Raw genomic sequence first — 19,463 nt, 5'->3', positions numbered from 1 at the left:
GGGACCGAGCCCCACATCGGGCTCCCTATTCTGCAGGAAGCCTGCTTCTCTTTCTACCCCGTTTGTGCTCCCTGGCTCTCTCTCTGTGTCTCTCAAATAAATAAAATCTTAAAAAAAAATCCTAATATATACATCATAGAATAATAAACATCAAATATAGAGAGTGGATCTAAAGATTGTAATGTGAAAACTAGGAAAATAACAAGAAAAACAAAAATACAAAGAAACAATATATTTGCATGCAAATGATTGTGATTTAAATGGCATAAATCTTTACAGGAACAAAATGAAAAATAAAATAACATAAATATTTTACATTTCCGAGGAAAAATTACTTCCAACCAGAAAATATGCAGTAAAAGAACTTTACAGGGGCACCTGAGTGGCTCAGTTGTTAAGCGTCTGCCTTCGGCTCAGATCATGATCCCAGGGTCCTGGGATCGAGCCCTGCATCCGGCTCCCTGCTCGTTGGGAAGCCTGCTTCTCCCTCTCCTACTCCCGCTGCTTGTGTTCCCTCTCTCGCTGTGCATCTGTCAAATAAATAAATAAAATCTTAAAAAAAAAAGAACTTTACAATATGCAAGTTCTTCCTTTAACATAAAGCAATGAGGTATACTCTACAAAAATGAGCAAACAAACCAACAGAAATTTAAAAATGAGATATAATATCCAGTGAATAAATGATTCAAGATAGAAAAAAAATAAAGAGAATTTCCCTGAAGATGGTGAAAAGAATATCTAAGATGCTCCTATGCAGTAAGTCTAGTGAACAAAGGTCTATATAGAAGAAGAAAGGCAGAGGGACCCTTAAAAGATCCTTCCAAGAAGAAGATATTGGAAGTAATCTTTTAATTTACATGTTTGGCTTTATTGAGAGAAGTTAGAGTTGAAAAATTATAAAGAATATTTATGTAAGAAGAACTAAATACTAAATAACAACAATAAACAAGCACATATTAATCTAAAGGATTGGGGGCAGAGCAAACCCAACAGAAATTAAAGTAATTATGACATTGAATGATATTCACAAACAGTATTTACATGTCATTAAATCTAGGCACCAAATTATGATATTTTTATCGGTAGTCTTAGAGAGGAAAGAGAGTCAACTGGAGCAGGCAAGGGATTGTAAAGTAGATTTATTACACTTTTTCCATAGCTGGAAATCACTAAACAATGTGTAAAATTGGAGAAAAGGAAATAAAGAACCAACAGAATCTACCTATCATCTATCTATCTATTATCTATCATCTATCTATCATCATCTATCTATATAAATAAAACTATATATAATAGTTGTATAGATATACATATATAACTACATAATTAAATATTAAAATACATATTGAAAGATTTTAAAGTAGTTGCCTGTGGAGAGTAAAATGCCAAGTTGGGAACTTTCAAAACTATATTCTGCACTAATTTGCATCTCCTAGAAAAGTTTTAATTCGGGACTCTGATCAGGCTGAGCTCCCTGGCAATCAGTCAGAACCTCTTGTCATGGTAGAGGCATAATGAATTTGGATCAAAGTTGAGTAATGGCTTCTCAACATCCGTTTAAAGAAATATTTACTGAGCTCCACCTACATCCAGTTGCAGTCCTAAGGTGCTTTAGATCATAAAGATCAAGAATCCCCAAAACCTACTTCCAAAGAGTCTACAACTAGATGTAAGAGATAAGAAGAGCACAAGCAGAATAATAAGTTCAACAATAATGACATCAACAAAAGTGATTATCAGATTTTAACGGGTCCCCTCCACGTGTCCAGATCAAACCTAAGTGCTTTATATATATTAACTTTCTTATTTACTCTTAAGCAGTAACCTGAGGAAGTGGACATTATCATTAGAACCACTCTACAAAAAATAAAACTAAAGTATTAAAAGATTAAATCAATGTGTTACCCAGCTAAAAGTTAGCTAAGATGCATATTCTGAATCATGCTATCATGCTCCAGGCTTAACCACTCAAAGATACTGTTTTTCCAAGAGGGACAAAGAAATTTTGGTAGAAACTTACTGGACATAAAGGAGGTCTCATGGTGGTTTTTAAACATGATTTTTATAATATAGTCATAAAAATTACTTAAACAAGTACAAAATAGACAAGAATATTCATTACAGCATTGTAAAAGCAAAATTTGAAAACATAATCAAATTAATAGGTTATTTAATTATACATTTGAAATCATTGTGACAAAAAGAAAAATGAGCAATGATTTTTGAATCCACCTTTAGGAAAATTGCTCATTTTTCACTTAAGTTAATTCATAAAATGAGCACTCACAAATGTGAACTGGTTTTCTGATATGATTCAACTTTTTGCAACATGATCAATAAAATTAAAATATATAGCAATGACTCTTGGTTTTGTTGGTTATAAAGACTACTTTGGGATGGGGTAGTTACCATGTAGATTCCTTGACTCTACCTTCAGAGATTATTTCACTACAGGATATTGTCTCTGCATTTTAGTATTCTTTCCAGTAAGTCTAAATTACTGGTTACATAATGGGAAAAAAAAACTGTATAGTATATTCCAAAATTCATATGTTTCTAAAATACCTGATAATCCTTAAAATTTCTCAATAATTCGATGAATGTAACATAGACCCAACTTTGGAGGAAAGAGTTTGTCATTTAATATGAAAGATATTTTTTTCTCTCTATGCATATACCATAAGGATAAATCAAGTGCAAAATATTCTATATAAATGCCAAAGTGTCATATTAAAGAGCACTCAAAAATTATTAAACTGAGTGTAACTTCTACTATTTTAATGGATGTCTATTTACAACTTGTATTAGTTATACATCGTTATGTAACAAACTACTCCAAAATGTAGTTCATTAAAACATGAAAATTTGCCACCTCACAATTTCTGTGCTTTAGATATCCAGGTCTGGCTTAGCTGGCTGTTGAAAGGATTTATTCCTTATAAACCTTTGGCCAGGGGCCTTCCTTAGTTCCTTGCTGTGTGCACCTCTCCAAAGAGCATCTCTCAATATATCATCTTGATTAATCAGAGTTCCAGCAAGAGAGAGAGAGTTATTATGGCAGACATTTTAACCTAATCATGGAAATGGCATTGCCTCATTTTGTTCTATTTTGTTAAAAGCAGGTCACTGGGTGGAGCCCACACTTCCAGGATAGTGATTGGCCAAGACTGTATAAACCAGGAGGCAAAGGCATTGAGGGCCATCTTTGAAAGTAGATTATTCTTCTTATTCAACGTGTCACCATGAACAACCTCTTGCCAGCAGCCAACAAGAAAATGGAGTTTCAGCTCTACAACCACAAGGAACTAAATTCTGCCAACAACCTAAGTCTGATAACAGATCTTGAGTTCTATATGAGAATGCTGCCCAATGGATACCTTGATTGCAGCCTTGTGAGACACTGAGTAGAGAACCCAATTAGTCATGCCCAGAATTCTGACCTACAGAAATTGTGAGATAGTCAAAGGGTGTTTTTTTTAAGTTGTTAACATAATAATGTATTATATGGCAACAAAAATTAATACACATTTTTTCTAAGATAACTTTTGCATTTCGGTGGCAACTAATTTCAGGATTCTTCTTGCATCTCCCTTGACATTTGTAAATAACATACATTTTAAGCATTTTATATGAGCTTCCTAGAATATTTTCTGTTCTAACACATCACCAGGTTAATTTTATTTTTTAATTTATATTGTAGCCTTTATAGTAACAAGTCATATATTCTGTTTTGAGCAAATAAACTTTGAAATATATGTTAACTGTAGTCAGGATACTATTAATTATTTGTTCATTGAAGTAATGGTTAATATTTTATAACTTGTATACAAATATGTATAAGTTGTTAAAAATGACTAGAAGACTTGAAATTTTGAAATCTGACAGAGTAAGTTAGAGTTGACTATCATGTTTAAAAGTTAAAACCTTGATTGAGAATTTTCTGCTCTAATATTTGGCAGATCTTAACTAAATATTTGAATTGATCTTAAAGGTATATTTGTGATTTTGTCTTTACTAATATTTGCATAAAATATTCTGCTATATTTCCTCTTTATTTTGACATAAAATCCTATCATATAGTGGTGTCAATAAGCAAATTATATTTAAAGGACCTGCATTAAAACAGAAAATAAAACTATCTGCATTTTCTTCAGTCCTGATTTTTAAATGTAAATACAAATCTGTGTAAACTATATGTAAATACTTTTTAGGGTGGAATGCTTAACTAGTTGTTCATGAATACATGCTATCCAGCTATCTTTAGAACTGTGAATCTTTGACTAGCTAGGATCTGAGCTAGTTGAAATGATAGAATAGATACAAAATTGTATTCATTAGTGAGAAAGATTATCTCCACATTAGGTTACCATGTAAATTTAAAAAATAATGTGGAGGACTAACTGGTTAACCATTGAAAGGGGGGCAAAATAGAAAAAAAAAACGGATAATACATGAAAATACATTAAAGACTATTTAGTATTTGGAAAGATCTGTACAAATTGGATACATACATTGGGAAATAAACCAGATTTTCTTTGTATACACTACTGATTTCAAAGGGAAAATTCTATTTTGAACATGTTTGTATCACCACATTACCTAAGGAAGCAATGTCAATTAAGTTTACAATGTAAAATCCATATATGAACCTAGTTATTTTAGCAGATCTATAAAAGAAATTAGGTAAAAAATATTAAAGCCTTAGGCTAAAGAAAAAAAACAATTATCTTGCATACTTCTATTCCTTTAAAAAACTGTATTTACTTCACTTGGACATTAAAGATTTTATTGGTCTGCAATATCTATGGACAATATTGATCTACCTAATTAACACACCATATCAAGTACAACAGCAACAACTGGGGCTACCATTTGGTTAAGCTTACATCAAAATTCATGATTATCTGTCATAATATACCTGATTTTCCCTGAGGCAATATGAATGCATTGGAAGAAGATATGATAATGATCACCACCAATACATTCTTTATGATGCAATAATTTCTGCAATTCCTCCTGGAACACTGTGTTGCATTTGCTTTACTATCTGGGCATGGGGCAATTTCAGAAACTTACACTTGGTCATTTTTATCACAATGGACAATTATCTGCAGGTCAGGAAACCAACATGAGAGCTTTGTCAGCTGCTAAGAGTATTTCAATTATCCACTTGGGAATAAAGGAAATGAAGATACTGTTTTCATCAGTCTCATTGGTCTAACTGAGAGTAGGATCTGGGCCAAAGATTCGTTTAACACTTGATCTTTCATCTCATAAGACCCATTATGATAATTCAAGGCCTGGTTAGCTGGGGAATTCCTCTGAGTCTTGTTGAAGAATAAAAATTTTTGAACCAATTATTATTCACAAGGAGAATGAGAACAAAAGTGTGGCACATTTAAATCCCTTCCTTAGTCCTTTGAATAAATTCCTAACTGTAATTTCCCAATAATGGGACAAAAAGTCTAAAGACTACAGATCCAAGCTTTTATGAACAAGGTATATATTACGCAATTCATTTAATCTTCCAACTATTTGGTTTCGGTATTTAATTATTACAAGCTCCACATTAAGAAATGCATGAGTGGTTTTTTTTTTTTTGCAAAACAATGAGCCATTCCTGGACTGAATAGGCGTACATATAAAAACACACTTGCCGGAGGTTCTGGTCCAAGATGGCAATGTAGAAAGACCCTGAACTCACCTTTTCCATGGAACACACCAAATTACAACTATTTATAGTGCAATTCCTCCTGAAGAATTAAGGGCTGACCAAACAGCTTCAGCACAACAAAAGATAGAATGCAAAAGAGAACAGCAAGAGAGATAGAAACACAGCAATGAAAAAAACACTCCATCCTCAATACTGTAAACTATAGTGGGAAGGGATAGTACTCAGGGATCAGAAGCAGATTTGTCTACTTTGGGCACAGAAAAAAAAAACAGTGGTTTAAAAGAACAACTAGCAGATAAAAGAGCCAGCCTTAAATTGCCACCAAATAGCCAGGGAGCTGCTGGAACTCTATCTGGGTAAAAGGGCATGTTAGATATTGTCTAAACTCCCCCTCCACCTTGAAAACACAGACTAGTGCAGGGTCCAGATGCACTAACTGGTCTGCTGCCTCAGTGAGCCCTGGACTCCTATCCATATAAGCCCCAGCCAACTTAACAATACGTTAAAAGAACTATTCACTAAAATCAAGTGGGATTTATTCTGAGGATGCAAGAATGGCTCAATATTCACAAATCAATCAAAGTGATACACATCAACAAAAAGAAGAATAAAAATCATGATTGTCTCCATAGATGCAGAAAAATATTTAACAAAATTCAACATTTGTTCATGATAAAAACTCTCACAAAAGTGGGTTTACAGAGAATATACCTTAATATAATAAATTCCATATATAAAAAACCCCCATCTAACATCATTCTCAATGGTGAAAAACTGAAAGGTTTTCCTACAAGATGAGTAACGAGACAAGGAAGTCCACTCTTGCCACTTCTATTCAACATAGTATTGGAACTCCTAGCCACAACAATCAGACAAGAAAAATAAAGAATAAATCGGTAAGGAAGAAGATAAACTGTCACTATTTGCAGCTGATATACTATATACAGAAAACCCTAAAGATTCTACCAAAAAAAAATTTGAAGTAATAAATAAGCTCAGTGAAGTTTCAGGATACAAAATTAAAACCCAGAAATCTGTTGCATTTCTATACACTAATAACAAAGTAGTAGAAAGAGAAATTGAGAGAAAAACTCCATTAATAATTGCACCAAAAAGAATAAAATGCCTAGAAATAAACTTAACCAAGGAGGTAAAAGACATATACTCTGAAAACTATAAAACAATAATGAAAGAAATTGAAGAGGACAAAAAATAAATGAAATATATTCCATGCTCATGGATTGGAAGAATTGATATTGTTAAATGTCCATATTATCCAAAGCAATCTACAAATTCAGAGCAATCCCTATCAAAATTCCAACAGCATTTTTCACAGAACTATAACAAAAATACAAAAATTTGTATGGAACCATGAAAGACTTCAAGTAGCCAAAGCAACCTTGACAAAGAAGAACAAAGCTGGACGTATCACAGTTCCAGATTTTAAGATGTGCTACAAAGCTGTAGTAATTGAAACAATATGGTATTGACACAAAGATAGACACAGAGACCAATGGAAGAGGATAAAGAACCCAGAAATAAACCCATGTTTATAAGGTCAATTAATCTATGAGAAAGGAAGTAAAAATATATGATGGGGAAAAGATAGTCTCTTCAATAAACAGTGCTGGGAAAACTGGAAGCTATATGCAAGAAAAAAATACTAGACCAATTTTTTACATCATCCACAGAAGTAAACTCAAAATGAATTCAAGACCTGTGAGACCTAAAACCATAAAAATCCTAGAAAAGAACACAGCAAGTTTCTCTGACATCTGCCAAAGCACCATTTTTCTAGATATACCCCCTAAGGCAAGGGAATTAAAAGCAAAAATAAACTATTGGTTTTGTGATTACAAATAATGCTACTATAAAAATACGTATGTCTCTTTGGATATGCAAGTGTTTTTCTAAGAAATATGTCAGGTGTGGACTTTTTTAATTATAAGGTATGCATATCTTCAGCATTCTTTAGATATTTCCAAATTGTTCTCCAAAATGGCTATACACCCCTACTATCAAGTGTAGAGATTTCTGGATGTTCTTATTCAACACTTGATAGTGTCAAACTTATTCCCATATGATAAGGTGAAGTCATGAATCATTTTGTTTGTCTCTGTTCTACTCTGTGTTTAATAAAGATATGAGTCACATCTAAAAATAAATAAATAAACAAACAAAAAAAAACAAACAAACTATTGGGACCACCTCAAACTGAAAAGGTTTGTACAGCAAAGAAAACATCAACCAAACAAACAAACAAAAAAACAATCTAATGGGAGAAAAAAAATATTGCAAATGATTTATCTGGTAAGAAGTCAATATCCAAAATATATAAAGAATTTATATGACTCAACATCAAAAAAACAAACAACCCAATTAAAAATAGCCAGGAGATTTGAATACACATTTTTCCAAAGAAGACACACAGATGGCCAACAGACACAAGAAAAAATGTTTTACATCACTAATCATCAGAACAATGTAAATCAAAACCACAAGGAGATATCATTTTATACCTGTCAGAATGGTTAAAATAAAAAAAAAAAGAAGTAACAAATGATGGTGAGAATGTGGAGAAAAAGGACCCCTCATTCACTGTTAGTGGGAATGAAAACTGATGCAGTCACTGTGGAAAACAGTACAGAGTTTCCTCAAAAAAATAAAAATAGAATTAATATAGGATACAGTAATTCCACAAGTGGGTATTTACCTGAAGAAAATGAAAACACTAATTTAAAAAATATATGCTCCTCCCATTTTTATTTCAACATTATTTACCATAATCAAGATATGGAAGCAACCTAAGTGTCCATCAATAAATAGAGGACAAAGAAGATACACATACACAGGAATATTATGCAGCCATAAAAGAGGATGAGCTATTGCTATTTGCAACAACATGGATGGACCTAGAGGGTATTATGTTAAGGGAAAGAGGTCAGACTGAGAAAGACAAATACCATACAATTTTCTCATCTGTGGAATCTAAAAAAACAAAATAAATTAATAAACTGACAAGAAGCAGAATTAGACCTCTAAGTACAGAGAACTGATGGTTAAAGAGGGAAGGGGTTGAAAGGACTAAATGAATGCAGAGGACTGGGAGATGCAGGCTTCCACTTTTGAAATGAATAAGTCCTGGAAATAAAAGGCACAGCATAGGGAATATAGTAAGTGATATTGTAATAGTGTTGTGTGGTGATAGATGTTAGCTACACTTACGATGAGTGTAAGCATAACACATAGGGATGTTGAATCCCTGTGTTGTACACCTGAAACTAATGTAACCTTGTGAGACACCTGTACTCAAATTTTTAAAAGGATTTAAAAAGAATTTGTTAAATTATGAGAAGAACATCTTTTAAAAATACTAGAAGTCAGCTTTTTAAAATATGCATTTTCCAACATTAAGTGTTTCACACATTTTTAAGCTTTGGAAAAGTCAGTCCATTAATTTCTAAAAAATCAAAGTTCTCTTTCTATGAATATGCACAATATCACATATTTTTCATTGAGTTAGAAGACATGATTTGGAAACCTCCTGACCATTTAATGATAGCACCTCTCTCTAATGAACAAAATACAAAGTTCTTTGCTCATGTCAAATTGGCAGGCTTTAAATAGTACATTTTTATTCACATTTAATTGTTTAATATTTCTGCCATCGTTCATTGTTATTTCTTTATTGATAACAGTAATAATCTGAAATTTGTATTGTATTTTGTCTAATTTGTGCACATCACAAATTTCCTTCTTTATTTAGTGGTTTCTTTTTGTTTCATTCTACTCTCTCAAATTAATGATTATTACCTTAGGACTAACTCCAATGAGAAATTTCAGGGGTAAACCACATATTTAATCTTTTTTTTAAAGTACTGATTTCTCTTGTCTGGTTGTTTTTTGAGAAAATTCAATAATAATCTGTCAGAAAATATACAAGTAATAAATTAGTATTGGTGATCAGAAGTGTTCCACTGATATGAGGTGTCAGGAAAGATTTGAGTGCTAATTTAATTTTGACTTTCTTCTATTGAAATCAATGATTCAATAAACATTTTGTAAAGTGAGAAAATCCTTGAAACTTTTATTATTATTTTTACTTATAGAGAAAATTCTTTGTAGCAAACATTAACAGAGGTTTAATTTTGAAAATGAGAAAAATTAATCGTTGTACATCATTTTTGTATACACATATTCTACCATATAGTGTCTGAGAACTAATAGGTATTTGATAAATCTACATAGCATGAATAAATGCAGGGATACATACAAATAGGATGTAATTTCTTCACCCAGAATAACTTCAATGCACCATGATAATTTCATAATTAAAGATCATTACTATTTATTCATTTATTATGGACTACTAATTAAAATAAGCTTGGCAAATGTTAGTCTATATGGCAAACTTGACAATTACAAATAAAGTTTTACCAAAACACAGCCACACTAAAGTGAGTTTCTGTATTATTTCCAGCTCCTTTCTTATTACAGTGGCAGAAATGAGAGCATATGGCCCACAAAACCTAAACGACTTGTTGTTTGGCTATTTACAGAAAAGTTTGCTGATACCCAAATTAAAATAACTAAACCATCGGTTTAAAGATTCTGTAATTCCTAAACTTTATCATATACGTTAAAAGTTGAAATAAATGCTAATACATTATTGACCAGTTTGGAACATGAATAGCAGCAATAACAACAAAAAGATTTTTGATCTGATATCTGCTGGTGTGTAGGTTGTCCATTTTATAATAATTAGTAATGGAACAATCATATGTAGAAATGTATGTCATATGTCAACATGTAGAAAAAATAATTGATTCTACATTACTGATTTCATATTTAAAAATGTTTTTAGTTATAAATTCAAATAAAATTTTTAAAAGGAAAAATATTTTGGGACACCTGGGTAGCTCAATTGGTTAAGTATCTGCCTTCAGCTTGAAATTGCTTACCTTCTTATACAAATTATAAGAATAGAATAAACTGAATCATGAAGAAGGAGTCTATGGAGGAACGGAAGAACCAAGAAAAGTACTTTACTCAAAAATATAATTAATGCTGAAAAAATTGGCAAGCCATGTCAGTCCAGACTGTTCTACTCACTTTTATTTTCATCAAGAGATAGAACTTGTTTCCAAGTATATTAAAAGTTACTCAACTGAGTTATAAATTAATTAAAATGTACATTGCTTTTGAATTTTTTTTATTTAACTTTTAACTTGTAAGTTTTATTTAGTCACTAACCTTGCACTGAAGAACATAAGTAATCTTTTTTAAGTTGTATCCTATTGGATTTTATTTGTTTTGTGTTGAGGTGAACAAACTCATCCTGTGAATCACCATGTTTTCATGGTTTCTAAGCCATGTAAGCCTGATCTACTTCTTTTAGTCTCCAAATTTTTATTCAAATTCCAGTTAGTTAACATACAACGTAATATTAGTTTCAGGTGTAGAATTTAGTGATTCATCACTTACATAAAACACCCAGTGCTCATCACAACAAGTGCCCTCCTTAATAGTCATCACCCATTTAGCCCATTCCCCTGCCCAGCTCCCCTCCCATAACCTTCAATTTGTTCTCTCTACTTAGGAGGCTGATTCTTGGTTTGCCTCTTTTTGCCCCCTCTATGTTCATTTGTTTTGTTTTTAAAATTCCACAGATGAGTGTAATCATATGCTATTCGTCTTTCTCTGACTGACTTATTTCACTTAGCATAGTATTTTCTAGCTCCATCCAAGTCATTGCAAATGGCAAGATTTCATTAATTTTTATGGCTGAGTAATATTCCACTGTATGTATATATACACCACATCTTCTTTATCCATTAATCAGTCCATGGGCATTTGGGCTATTTCTAAAATTAGGCTATTGCTGATAATGCTGCTATAAACATCAGGGTACATGTATCCCTTTGAATCAGTATTTTTGTAACCTTTGGGTAAATACCTAGTAGTACAATTGTTGGGTTGCAGGGTAATTCTATTTTTAACTTTCTGAGGAGCCTCCATACTTTTTTCTACAATGGCTACACCAGTTTGCATTCCCACCAATACTGTAAGAGGGTTCCATTTTCTCTGCATCCTCACCAATGCCCATTGTTTCCTGTGTTGTTAATTTTAGCCATTTTGACAGGTGTGAGGTAGTATCTCATTGTGGTTTTGATTTGTATTTCCCTGATGATGAGTGATATTGATTATCTTTTCATGTGTCTGTTGGCCATCCGTATGTCTTCTTTGGAAAAATGTTTATTCGTGTCTTCTGCCCGTTAATCCATTTTCTAGCTGGATTATTCATTTTGGGGGTGTAAATTCTTTTCTTTTAAGATTTTATTAATTTTTTTGACAGAGAGAGAGAGACAGCAAGAAAGGGAACACAAGCAGGGGGAGTAGCTGAGGGAGAAGCAGGCTTCCTGTGGAGCAGGGAGCTCGATGTGGGCCTCGATCCCAGGACCCTGGGATCATGACCTGAGCCAAAGTCAGATGCCTAATGACTGAGCAACCCAGGCGCCCCTAGTTTGATAAATTATTTATAGATTTTGGATACTAACCTTTTATCAGATATGTAATTTGCAAATATCTTCTCCCATTCTGAAGGTTGTCTTTTAGCTTTGTTGTTTCCTTCACCACGCAGGGATTTTTTTTTTTTTTTTATGAAGTCCCAGTAGCTTATTTTTACTTTTTTCCCTTGCCTCAGGAGACATATCTAGTAAAAATTTGCTATAGCCAATATCTAAGAGGTTATTACCTGTGTTCCCCTCTAGGATTTTGATGGTTTCTTCTCACATTTAGGTCTTTCATCCATTTTGAATTTATTTTCGTGTATGGTGTAAGAAAGTAGTCCAGTTTCATTATTCTGCATGTGGCTATCCAATTTTCCCAACACCATTTGTTGAAGAGACTGCCTTTTTTCCATTGGACATTCTTTCCTGCTTTGTCGAAGATAAATTGACCATAGAGTTGAGGGTCCATTTCTGGGCTCTCTATTCTGTTCCATTGATCGATGTGTCTGTTTTTGTGTCAGTGTCATACTGTCTTGATGATGACAGCTTTGTAATAGAGCTGGAAGTCCGGAATTGTGATGCCATCAGCCTTGGTTTTCTTTTTCAACCTTACTTTGTTTATTCAGGGTCTTTTCTGGTTCCACACAAATTTTAGAATTATTTGTTCTAGCTCTGTGAAAAGTGGTAGTGGTATTTGATAAGAATTGCATTAAATGTGTAGATTGCTTTGGATATGAAAGACATTTTAACAATATTTGTTCTTCCAATCAGTGAGCATGGAAAGCTTTTCCATTTCTTTTTTTTTTTTTTTTAATTTTTTTTAAATTTTATTTATTTTATTTGAGACAGAGAGAATGAGAGAGACAGAGAGCACATGAGAGGGGGGAGGGTCAGAGGGAGAAGCAGGCTCCCTGCCGAGCAAGGAGCCCGATGTGGGACTCGATCCAGGGACACCAGGATCATGACCTGAGCCAAAGGCAGTCGCTTAACCAACTGAGCCACCCAGGCGCCCCAGCTTTTCCATTTCTTTGTGTCCTCTTCAATTTCTTTCTTAAGTTTTCTGTGGTTTTCAGAGTACAGATCTTTTACTTCTTTGATTAGGTTTATTCTTAGGAATCTTACTGTTTTTGATGCAATTGTAAATGGGATTGATTGCATCATTTATCTTTCTGCTCCTTAATTATTAGTGTATAGAAATGTAAAAGGTTTCTACGTTGATTTTGTATCCTGAAACTCCTCTGAATTTGTGTACCAGTTCTAGCAAATTTTTTGTGGTTTCCTTTCGGATTTCCTATATAGAGTGTCATGTCATCTGTGAAGAGTGAAAGTTTGACTTCTCCCTTGCCAGGTTGGATGCCTTTTATTTCTTTTTGTTTTCTGATTGCTGAGGCTAGGACTTCCAAACTTTGTTAAATACCAGTGGTGAGAGTGGACATCCTTGTCTTGTTCCTGATCATAGAGGAAAAGCTCTCAGTTTGTCCCCATTGAGGATGATATTAGCTGGTGGTCTTTCATATATGGCCTTTATGATGTTGAGGTAATTTTCCTCTATTCCTACTTTGAAGGTTTTTATCATGAATAGATGCTGTACTTAGTCAAATACTTTTTCTGCATCTATTGAGAGGATCATATGATTTTTATCCTTTCTTTTATTAATGTTGTGTATGATGTTTATTGATTTGTAAATATTGAACCACCCTTGCAGGTCAGAAATAAATCCTACTTGATCTTGGTGAATGATTCTTTTAATGTACTATTGGATTTGACTTGCTAGTATTTTGCTGAGTAGTTTTGCATCTTTCATCATGGATATTGGCCTGTAGTTCTCTTTTTTAGTGGAGTGTTTGTCTGGCTTTGGAATCAAGGTAATGCTAGCCTCATAGAATGATTTTGGATGTTTTCCTTCCATTTCTACTTTTTGGCGCGATTTGAGAAAAATAGATATTAACTCTTCTTTAAATGTTTGGTAGAATTCCCCTGGGAAGCAATCTGGCCCTGAACTTATTTTTGTTGGGAAATCTTTTATTACTGATTCAATTTCTTTGTTGGTTGTCAGTCTGTTCAAGTTTTCTATTTCTTCCTGTTTCAGTTTTGGTCGTTTCCATGTTTCTAGGAATTTATTCATTTCTTCCCATTAGTCCAATTTGTTGGCATATAATTTTTCATAATATTCTCTTATAATTGTATTTCTGTGGTGTTCATTGTTATTTCTCCTTTCTCGTTTGTGATTTTATTTTTTGGTCATTCTCTTTTCATTTTGTTAAGTCTGGATAGGGGTTTATCAACTTTGTTATTTTTTTTTTTTCAAAGAACCAGCTCCTAGTTTCATTGATCTGTTTTTATTTTTTCAATTTCTGTATCATTTATTTCTGTTCTAATATTTATTATTTCCCTTCTGCTGGCTTTAGGCTCTGTTGTTCTTTTTCTAGCTCATTAAGATGTAAGGTTAAGTTGTGTATTTGAGACTTTTCTTGCTTCCTTTTTTTTTTTTTAAGATTTTATTTATTTGACAGAGAGAAAGAGAGAGAGCACAAGCAGGGGAAGCAGCAGGCAAAGGTTGAGAGAGGGAGAAGCAGGATCCTCACTGAACAGGGAGCCCAATGTGGGGCTTGATCCCAGGACACTGGGATCATGATCTGAGCCGAAGGCAGCTGCTTAACCGACTGAGTCACCCAGGCGCCCCAAGAGCTTTTCTTGCTTCTTGAGGTAGACCTGTATTACTATATACTTCCCTATTATGACCTCTTTTGCTGTATCCCAAAGGTTTTGTAACCATTGTGTTTTCATTTTCATTTGTTCTCATGTATTTTTTCTTATTTCTTCTTTGATTTCCTAGCTGACCCATTCCTTCTTTAGTAGCATGTTGTTTAACCTTCCTGTATTTGTGGTCTTTCCAAATATTTTCTTGTGGTTGACTTCAAATTTCATAGTGTTGTCGTCAGAAAATATGAATGGTATGATCTAAATCTTTTTGTACTTGTTGAGGCCTGATTTGTGACCTAGTGTATGATCTATTCTGGAGAATGTCTCATGTGTACTTGAAAAGAATGTGCATTTTGCTGCTTTAGGATGAAATGTTCTGACTATATCTGTTCAGTCCATCTGGTCCAGTGTGTCATTCAAAGTCATTGTTTCCTTGTTGATTTTCTGCTTAGGTGATTTGTCCAGTGATGTGTTAAATTTTCCTTCTATTTTTGTATTATTAAAATTTAAAATTTCCTTCTATTATTATATTATTATCAAAGAGTTCCTTTACGTTTGTTATTAATTGTTGTATGTATTTGGCTGCCCCCATGTTGGGGGCATAAATACTTACAATTGTTTATCTTCTTGTTAGGTAGTACCCTTTATTATGATATATTGCCCGTCTTCATCTCTTGTTACAGTCTTTTGTTTAAAATCTAGTTTGTCTGATACAAGTATTGCTACTCTAGCTTTCTTTTGATGTCCATTAGCATGATAAATAGTTCTTCATTCCCTCAGTTTCAATCTGCAGGTGTCTTTAGGTCTAAAATGAGTTTCTTATAGGCAGCATATACATGAGTCTTATTTTTTCTTTTTTCAATTAGCAATAATCGTGCCTTGGATAAACTGCATTGGCTACGATACTGCCACTGCGCAAAACTTGTTTTGTTTCCTTTTTTTTAATCCATTCTAACACCCTATGTCTTTTAATTAGAGCATTTAGTTCATTTACATTCAGAGTAATTATTGACATATATGAATTTAGCACCTGTAAAGTTGGTGTTCCTGAAGATTTTCTCTATTCCTTTCTAGTCTTTGTCACTTTTGGTCTCTCTTTCCCACTCAAAAAGTCCTCTTTAATATTTCTTGCAGGGCTGTTTTGTGGTCATAACTCCTTTAGTTTTTGTTTGTCTGGGAAACTCTGTGTCTCCTTCTATTCCAAATGATAACCTTGCTGGACAGAATTATTTTTGGCTGCAGATTTTTCCTATTTATCACAATGAATATATCATGTCACTCCCCTCTGGCTTGCCAGGTTTCTGTGGAGAGATCTTCTGCTAGCTTTATGGGCTTTCCCTTATAAGTCAGGGGCTTCTTTTATCTTGCTGTTTTTAGGACTCTTTCTTTATCACTATATTTTGCAAATTTAATTACAATATGTTATGATGTTGGTCTGCTTTTGTTGATTTTGAAGGGAGTTCTCTGTGTCTCCTAGATTTGGATGTCTGTTTCCTTCCCCAGATTAGGGAAGTTTTTGGCTGTTATTCCCTCAAATAAATTTTCTGCCCCCTTTTCTCTCTCTTCTTCTCTGGGACTCCTATGATCCAAAGTTATTACATTTGCTGGAGTCACAAAATTCCCTAAGTCTATTCTTATGATCCATATTCTTCTTTCTCTCTTTTGTTCAGCTTCATTATTTTCCACTATTCTTTCATCTATATCACTTATTCTTTCCTATGCTTCTTCTATTCTTGTGGTCATTACATCCAGTCTGTTTTATATTGTATTTTTCATTTCTGACTGATTCTTTTTTAACTCTTTTATCTCTGTTGTAAGGGTCTCCCTGAAATCTTCAATTTTCTCAAGCTCAGTGAGTATCCTTATGATTGTTGCTTTAAATTCTCCATCAGGCATGTTACTTATATCTGTTTTGATTAGATCTCTGGCCATGACCTTTTCTTGTTTCATTTGTGATGAATTCCTCTATCTTGGCACTTTGTCTAAGTCTCTGTCTTCTTCTCTGTGTTAGAAAAGCCTGTTGTGTGTTTCCTGCTCCTGAGAGTGATGGCTTTATGAAGAGGTCATATAGTGCCCAGGGCCTGGAACTTCAGGGAGTGTCTCTGGTGTGTGCTTCTTGTGCTCTGCCCGCAGTTTTCACTGCTCTATCCTTCAGGCCAGTCATCTATAGAGGCTCTCCTTGCCGTTGTGGGCAGTGTTTGAACATTGGCCAGAGTTTGGCAAGTTTTAACCAAGTGTGCTCTGGTCTCCTCTACTTCTATAGACCTGAAGCCTTGAGGAACTCTCTGGTTGGTAGATGTGGTTGGTGCAGAGGTTTCTGCTGGTCTTCTGGGGAAGGGGCCCACTGTGTTGGGCCTTAGGCACACTTTCCTGAGAAAAGCAGTGCCAGCAAAGTGCAGGGGGCTGGGACTTGGTGTAAGCAGCTTAGGTGGCCAACGTTGGCACTGTGCTACTTACTAAAGTTGTTTTATCTTTTCTTTTTTTTTTAAGATTTTATTTATTTATTTGAGAGAGAGAGAATGAGAGATAGAGAGCACGAGAGGGAAGAGGGTCAGAGGGAGAAGCAGACTCCCCGCCGAGCAGGGAGCCCAATGCGGGACTCAATCCAGGGACTCCAGGATCATGACCTGAGCCAAAGGCAGTCGCTTAACCAACTGAGGCACCCAGGTGCCCTACTAAAGTTGTTTTATGCTGAGGGGTGGGGGAAAGAAATGGCTCCAGCAGCTCCTTTGTCCCCAGAGAGGGGTCTCCATGCTTGCTGCTCACAGGGAAGCACTCCCAGAAGAGCAAATAATCTCCCCCATGCATCCCAGGCCTTTTTCAGATCACTGCTTTCATGCTGTCTGTTTCCAGGTTGCTTGCTTGCCTGGAGCAGCACAGTGCATTTTGTGCTCTATCCTAGCCAAATCTAGTATCTTTTAAAACTCTGAACTCTAGGGACCTAGTGTCATGGGGACCTGCACTGGTCATTTGGGGGAGGGTCTTGCCATGCTGGGACTGATGCAGGTTTGACCAAGTAGGGCATTTGTGCCGGAGCACAGGTGGATGGGATGTGGAGCAAGCAAGCTAAACAGCCAATGTCCAGTTTAGCTGCCCTTAGCAGGTGTCTCTGTGCCTTTGCTGAGGGGCAGGGGAGGAAAATGGAGCCCACTGACTCTTTTGTCTCTGGAGAGGCATATCTTTGAACACCATCTCTCCCAGATGCACCCCAAGAAAAGCAAATAGTCTCTCTGCTGTGAGCCTTAGGCGATCCTCAGATCATACCATCTGCCCTGGGGTTGTCTGCCTTCTCCCTAGGAGTAAGACAGCACCCTCAGAGCTCTATCCCAGCCAAACCCACAGACTTCTAAAACTCCAGTCTTTGAGCCCTGCTGGTTGCAAAAACTCACAAAAATCAGCCCCTCTCATTTTCCCAGCCAATGTCTTTGGGTAAGTGTTCTGTGTGTATATATCCCCGTGCACTCCACTCTCTCACCATTCTCTGCATCACATGCAATCCATTTCTCCCCCAAACCATGTATCCACACTTCCTACCTTCCTCAATGTGGCCTTTTCTCTCCCTCTAGTTGTTCAGTTTGTTCTCTCAGTACTAAGGACAATTCTGGGATGTTCACAATGATTTGTCAGTTACCTTGTTGTGTTCAAGGGATGAAACAAGCCTACATTCCTCCTACTATGCCACCATTTTAGCTCTTCCCACTGGAAATAAGTAATCTTTGTACCTTCTCTTTTATATATAAAGTACAAATCTATATATATTAAATAAACAGACATACAATATATGCGTTGTATTACTGTGGGGCGGAAACCTTTTTAAAAGACTTTTCAGGAGGAGGGAAATTAAGGAAAGATTGAGAAACACTGACCTGGACAAAAAAAAAAAAAATCCCAAATTCCCATGGAAATGCATAATGAAATATGGTAATGATAAGGTATCTTTTGACTTCCCAAAGTGTAAGATGCATATTAAGGCAATATTTCTCATGGCTTATAGTGGAAGCTACGTTTCATCAAAATTTGACAGATTTTAAGGCTGTTCTTATTTAATGAATGTAGTAAGAACATTCTAATTTCTAATTATATTTGTCTTTGCATATAATCAGATCCTGGACTTTATTTTCTGAATTTGCTGGAAATTTTCTGAATTTGCTGAAAATTATTATTGCCCTACATAGGCAGAATAAAAATCTTTTCAAAAGTGTTCATAACAGTCCTCTGGTCTTCAAAGATTTTCTTGAGATTAGTTATCTTCCCTGAGCCTATCACTTTTTTTCAAGGTCTCCAATGGCTTGAAATTCATCTCATTCTTCAATATTTATAATTATTATTTGTTTCCTATCACAAAAGTATCACAACCACTCTTTACTCCGTTTTACCCTCTATCACATGCATTGTCAAGATAGACCATATTTGGGGTCTTAAAGCATAACTTAATGCATTTAAATGTTTTAAAGTAAGGTTAAACTCAAAATCATTAACAGAAAGGTATCAGGAAATTTTTAAATATTTGGAAGTTACCAATATACTTCCAAAAACTAATTAAGTTGGAACTTACTTACAAAAAAGAATAAAGTTGA

The 19,463-nt window shown here is 34.6% G+C and overlaps 1 pseudogene; it reads right to left on the bottom strand.

The window, feature by feature from the left end:
* Positions 1-15,644: 15,644 nt before the first annotated feature.
* LOC118027143 lies at positions 15,645-15,809 on the bottom strand (annotated as a pseudogene).
* Between the last annotated feature and the right edge of the window lie 3,654 nt (positions 15,810-19,463).

This window comes from Mirounga leonina, unplaced genomic scaffold (genome assembly GCF_011800145.1).
Source record: "Mirounga leonina isolate KUSES-001 unplaced genomic scaffold, KU_Mleo_1.0 Mir_357, whole genome shotgun sequence".
Lineage (NCBI taxonomy): Eukaryota > Metazoa > Chordata > Mammalia > Carnivora > Phocidae > Mirounga > Mirounga leonina.
This window is presented reverse-complemented; position numbering and strand designations above follow the sequence as displayed.